Source organism: Petaurus breviceps, unplaced genomic scaffold, assembly GCF_028583685.1.
Source record: "Petaurus breviceps papuanus isolate PSGF00001 unplaced genomic scaffold, PetGlider_PUasm1.0 91041, whole genome shotgun sequence".
NCBI classification, from domain to species: Eukaryota; Metazoa; Chordata; class Mammalia; order Diprotodontia; family Petauridae; genus Petaurus; species Petaurus breviceps.
In genome coordinates, this window is record NW_027187400.1 from 6341957 (window position 1) to 6348553 (window position 6597).

At 42.3% G+C, this 6597-nt stretch overlaps 1 protein-coding gene across 3 annotated transcripts in view; it reads right to left on the reverse strand.

Annotated features, from left to right (window-relative positions):
* CEP85 (centrosomal protein 85) overlaps positions 1 to 6597 on the reverse strand; it is a 44219-nt gene that overhangs the window by 36890 nt on the left and 732 nt on the right. The gene's annotated exons all lie outside the window — the stretch shown is intronic.

Genomic DNA, 6597 nt, shown 5'->3' on the forward strand with positions numbered 1-6597 from the left:
TTACACATGGAAGGCACTGTACCCTTGATCCCAACATGGTGACAAAGAACAAACAGCTAACAAGGGATTTCTTTGTGGGAAGTTAAAGGATTACAAACATGAACCCTGAGGAACAAATGGAGGAATTCAGATACAACTTGGTCTCCAAAACATAAAACCTCAGGGGGGAAATTGTTGTTTGTCCTTCATTGTTGAAGAGGACCATGACATCTGGGACGTGATGCCATGACATGCAAGTAAACTGGATTAAGTGAGGGAGGGCTGTGCAAAGCCACCAGTCTCATTTTCTCCTCCAGAGCCATCTGGGTCCAATGGCAAGATATAGATCAGGATGAATGGAGATGGCCCTCCACAGGGGAAATTAACCCTTAGAGAATAAAACAAAACAAAAGAAAAACAACCAAAAAAAAAGAGGTTTGACACCTTCTTAACAATGTACTTTACTGCCCTCTGCAGTTTTCTCCTAATCAATACATCCAAGATCTCCAACTGCCTCCCCACAGATGTACCACCATCCACAGAAATCCCAGTTGACTACACTGATGAAAAAACAGTTTGTATGGGGCGGCCATGTGGCTCAGCAAGTAAGACCACCGGCTCCAGTGTCTGGATGACCTCAAGATGAAATCCGGGCTCAGATACTTAGCACCACACCCAGAAATAACTGGTCGTGTAACCTTGAGCAAGTTACTTAACCCAGATTGCTTTTAAAAAAAACCCAAAAAACAGTTTGTACAATTCAGCTTCTGGAAAAGAACGTTCCTGGGAGGGAGGGCAATTTGGCTATCTTCAATTCCTTTCTTACAAATTCCAATGTCTTTTGCTTTATTGCTATCTTTAAATATTGTCATTCATAAATAATACAGGTCCTCATCACCTCTTGAACTGGACTATTGCTGTACTTCAAAGATCTCTTTCTTATTGATTTTCCTAAAACACAGATCTGATTATGTCATTCCTCAAACCCATCAAGTCTAGTGATTCCCTATTAACACCAGGATCAAATACAAAATCATCCATATAGCATTTAAAGCCTTTCATAGCCTGGCTCTTTCCTACCTTTCTAATATTCTTTACTTTCTGTTTTATTGCATTCTAAGCATCCTACATAAAATACTACTTTGCACTGGCTGTCCTCCTGCCTGGAATGTTCTCCCTCCTCACCTGCCCCTTTCTAGGTTCTTTGGTTCCCTTCAAGATTTAGCTCTTAACTCACCTTCCACAGGCAGCCTTCCCAAGTTCCTTCTCTATGCCCCTTCCTCCTTTCCCTCTAAGAGTATCTTTCGTTTTAACTTTTTGGACTATTCTCAATCTGCCTTTGCTAGCTCATCATTCAGATCACACCCCCTAACTATAAGTATTCCCCAAGGTTCTGTACTGGGCCCTCTTCCCCCTCTGCACACTCTCTTGGTAATCTCATTGGTTCCCATGGGCTTAACTATAATCTCTATCCAGCCCTCAGTATATCACACATTTTTAACTCCTATACTTCTAATTAGAGGTTTCTAATTTAATGTCCTGGAGACAACCTAAAGCCAAAGTAGGCAGCTGGTGGCACAGATTGCTGGGCCTGTAGTTAGGAAGACCTGAGTTCAAATTCAGCCTCAGATATTTGCTGGCTGTGTGATACAGGGCTCCCATTCTACTTCCCCACCTCAGTCACACATAAAAATTCCAAAATCTTATCCAACCAAAACTTATTAGCTTTTTACCAATTTTTCTGCCTTCCTTTACAAAACCCTACTCTTTCTCCATACTGCGATCTCTAATTTATTGTTCTCTCAATTCTCTCCCAAGTCATCTTCTCTCTGTACTAGTTACTCTCTCCTCTTTTCCACATCTTGGTCCCTTGGTGAACCAATTCAGCTCTCAGCAATCCCATTCCATCCCATCTCCAACAGACTGCCCCTATGGCATCCCCCCAGTCTATCACTTATTTTCAATCTGTCCCTGTCCATTGGCTCATTCTCTGATCCCTATAAGCATGCCCATATCTCTCCTAACCCTCACTTGAGCCACCCTCACCATCATCCTGTATCTCTTCTGCCCTTACTAGCTAAACTCCCCACAAAGTATATCAACAAAAGGTGCCTCCACTTTCTCTCCTCTCACTCTCTACTTAAGCCCTTACAATTTGGCTTCTAACCTGTCATTCCTTTGAAACTGCTCTCTCCAAAGTTACTAATGATCTCTTAGTGGCCAATCCAATGGCCTTTTCTCAGTCTGTATTGTTCTTGACCTCTCTGAAGTCTCTGACATGGCTGATCCCCCCTCTACCTTGATACTCTCTTACCAGGATACCACTCCTTTCTAGTTCTCCTCCTCCCTATCTGACCACCATTGCTCAGTCTCCTTTGCTGCCTCTTCATCCAGATCATGCCCTCTAACCATCAATGTCCCACACAGGGTTCTGTCCTGGGCCTCTTCTCTTTTCCCTCTATACTGCTTCACTTGGTGACCTCATCAGTTCCCATGGATTTAATGACTATCTCTATGCTAATGATTCAAATCTACCTACCCAGCACTAACCTTCTACTGACCTCCAATCTCTCATTTCCTAATGCCTTTCATACATCTCAAACTGCATATGCAGGAGACATCTTAAAAACTCCATTAGCTTTCCTGCTCGACTCTCCCCCCTCCCTCTTACTGTCAAATGTACCACCATCCTTCCGGTCCCTCAGGCTTGAAATCTAGAAATCATTCTCAGCTCTTCACTATTTTGCCCCTTCATATGATCTTTGCAACATCTCTTAAATATATCTTCTCTCCTCTGAAAATGCCATGATTCTGGTGAAGACTTTCATTTCCCCAAGCCTTGACTATTTTCAAGTCTCCTGGTTAGTCTGCTTTCATAAAATCCTTTGCTTGGCATTCAAAACTAAGGTCCCTCCTACTTTTCCAATCTTCTTACTTCTCACACCCCTCCACATAACCTGATACAGTAATAATTACCTCCTTGTTGTTCCGTGAACAAGACATCTTTTTTTTTTTTTAAAGCAATCTGGGTTAAGTAACTTGCTCAAGGTTACAAGGCCAGGTGTTTCTGGGTGAGTGCTAAGTGTCTGAACCCGGATTCTATCCCCAGGTCTTCCCAATACTAGGGCCGGTGCTCTTACTCGATGTGCTACCTGGCCGCCCCGAACAAGACATCTCTTGGCTCCAGAAATTGTCTCTGGCTTCCTCCAAACCTGAAATGCTTTTCCTTATCTCCTCCTCCTCTGGTTTTCTTGGCTTCCTTTAAGTGTCAATTAAAATCCCATCTTCCACAAGAAGTCTTTTCTAAACCCTCTTAAATCCGGGGCCTTCCTTCTAATTATTTTTTTTATCCTCTATGTATTTTATTTTTAACATATTCACTTGTATGTTGCCTCCTCTATTATGGTTAGTGAGATCCTTGTGAGATCCTTGAGTGCAGGAACTTTTGTCTCTTTTTGCATCCCTAGCACTTAGCACAAGTGCCTGGCACATGACAGGCACTTAATGTTTATTGATTGTATGTGAACTCATCTATGTATTTATTAACTTTATTTACACTATGTTTTTCTATGTATTCACTGTCTCTCTCATTAGAAAGTCATGAGAATAGGAATTATTTTATTCTTTGTACCTGTGTCCCCAGTGCCTGGCACAGAGTAGACACTTTATAAGTATTAATTGATTCTTTCTTAAATTTCATCACAATAGATAAGATTTTCCACAGGTTTTAAATATCAGGTATGAGAGTCCACAATGTCTGCAGAATCCCACAGAGAATAAATCAGGCTGCAGTTAGAGTAGGGAGCTCCTTCCAGATTAGGGCCCCTTCTCTGTCTTAATCAGTGACAGCCTCTCCTGGAGCATTTCTATTGACTCACCAAACAACCCCTTGGAATCAGGGCCTGACTTTGCTTTGTATTAGTATCTGTAGTGTTTAACACAATGTTTGGCAGCTTTGCATGTAGCAGATACTTAGTAAGTGCTTCCTGATTAATTTAAGGGCAAAGGAGCCTGGGCCAACCCAGAGAAAATAGGTATAGACCAGGTGAGATAGGATCCTGACAAACATTTAATTCTGTGGCTTTGTAAATAATAACATTTGAGCTTTGCACCAAGTTTGTTCTATGTTGCTTTTTCTCTAATTATTTACTGAAGTTGTTTTCTTTAGTTCAACCTCTTCTCAGAAAGTCAAAGATAAAAAGGGCTTTCCTCCCTTATGAGGTTAAGAGAGAAGAGACCCAGGTCATAACTCATGTCGCTAAATGCTTTAGAGTTTACAAAGCACTTTCTCTTTAACAACCTCTGTGAAATATGTTCAACATGTCCAGAACCAAACTCATTATCTTCTTCCTCCAAACTCTTTCCTCTTCCTAACTTTCCTAATACTATTTTGGGCACTACTATCCTCTCAGTCTGGATGGTTAAAACCTAATGTCATGCTTGACTCCACAATTCCGCAAAACCTCCCATATCTAATCTGTTACCAAGTGCTGTCAAGTCTACCTTTATAAATCTCTCAAAAACAATCCCCTTTCTCCTCTGATACTGTCACTACCTGGTACAGGCTTTCATCATCTCAGGCCTAGACCATTCCAAGAACTGCTGGATGGTCTTCCTGCCTCAAGTCTTTCCCCATTCCAGGTCTTCCTCCACTCAGCTGATCTTAATTGCTAATTTCTTAATTTTACAAAGATCAAACTGATTTTTCTAAAGCATAGATCAGACTATGTCACATATCCCCTCCCATTCAATAAACTCTAGTAGCTCCCCATAACCTCCAGCATCAGTTAAAAAACCCTGATTGGCTTTTAAGTATGTTTACAACCTGGCTTCTTCCTCCCTTTCCAGTCCTCTTACATCTTACTTCCCTCCACATATCCTGTGATCCAGTGACACTGGCCTCCTAGGTATTCCTCAAACAAATATTCCCTCTCTCCATACTTTTTCACTTGTTTTCCCCCATACCTGTAATACTCTCCCTCCTCAACTCCAGCAGGCTTCCCTGATTTCCTTCAAGTCCCAGCTCAAATCCTACCTTCTGCAAGATGCCTTTCCCAAACCTTCTTTTTGCTAGTGCCTTCCCTGTAAGACTGCCATCAATTTATCCTCTCTAGATCTCATTTATACATAATTGTTTACATGTTTTCTCCCCCGTTTGGCCGAGAGTGCCTTGAAAGCATGGATTGTTTTTTTTTTTCTAACACAAGCACTTAACACCTGGCATACTGAAGGTGATTAATTAATGATTGCTGACTGGGCTTGAAATAAGTAGTATAAGAATTACTACCCCCATTTTACAGACGAGGAAAATGAAAAAGGTTGTAATTTGCTTGTGATCACACAACTAGAAAATTTAAGAGTCAGAATTCTAAACCATCCTGATGTTCAACTTAAAATCAAATAAATTTGATTAATTGTAAGGTTCCCTCCAGCTCTAATATTCTGAGCCCAAGAAGATCAGAGAAAATAGTGGCAATTATTTCCCTGAGTTCTTCCTTGTTCCTCCTATTCCTCCAAATAGATGTAAGGACTCTAGTAGAAAATAAAAGTCTTGGGGAAAATGGATCTGTGGTTCTGAGACTCCTTATAATTCCTTATCTACCAAAACCAAGTCCTAGATTTTAATTGCTACCCCTCCCCTTTAAAGAGTAGTGATCTTTGTGTAATATCACCCTCTGCAGCTGCTAAAAGAATGGCAATGCAGACAGAAGAGGCTTTAGAGGGAGACATAAGCAGCTGACACAGTAGCAGAAGGAATTTCACACCATCACACCATTTTCATCATCTTGACTATTCATAAACCACCCCCATATCTATCCCCAAACATTACCTTTCCCCAAAATAAGTTCACAGCTATGCAAAACTAATATAAGCTAATAAGGGGAAGGATTTCTGATCCGGCCCTGACTTAAGCATTCTCTTCATCCTCAAATTTTCCTAGAGCAATACTTGGTCTGCATCTCTCCTTTGCCCCAGCATCTCCCTCACCTTACATTATATTTATCTCTGTACATGTCAAACTTCCTCTTCTTCCGGAATGGCAGGGACTGTGCAATGTTTATCTTTCTATTCCTAGCGCCTAGCAAGAAACCTCCACGAAACTGGTCCTGAACAAATATTTAGTGGATGAATTAGCGTCAAAGACTTAGGAGGACAGCGATGCAAATGTATCCTCGTTCGAGAGGGAGGCATGGAAAGTTGGAATTGCAGATGCGGGACTAAACTATGGGCAAAGGAAAATGAGCTAGGTGTGCCAACTGGAAGGGAGAAAAGGGGGACCAGGAGAGCTGATGGAAGAGAAAAGGGGAGGGGGAAGCATGGCAATGAGAACTCAACCCGATGAAGCGGACTCGAGGGCAGGGGCTTTGTCCTTTTCCATCCTGGCATCCCCATCACCAAGCACCGGCTCTCCCACCCGGTAACTGATCAACTTGGCTTATGCTGAACTGAATGTGAAGGGGCGAGCGGGGGGGGGGGCGGAAGGCAAAGGTGCTGAGCCCCGGCCGGCGAGTGAGCTTCATCCTGCTGTCTTGTCCTTGCCATCGGGTTGACTCCCCATTGCCATGCCTCCCCCTCCCCTTTTCTCTTCCATCAGCTCTCAAATCCCCCGCCGTGCCC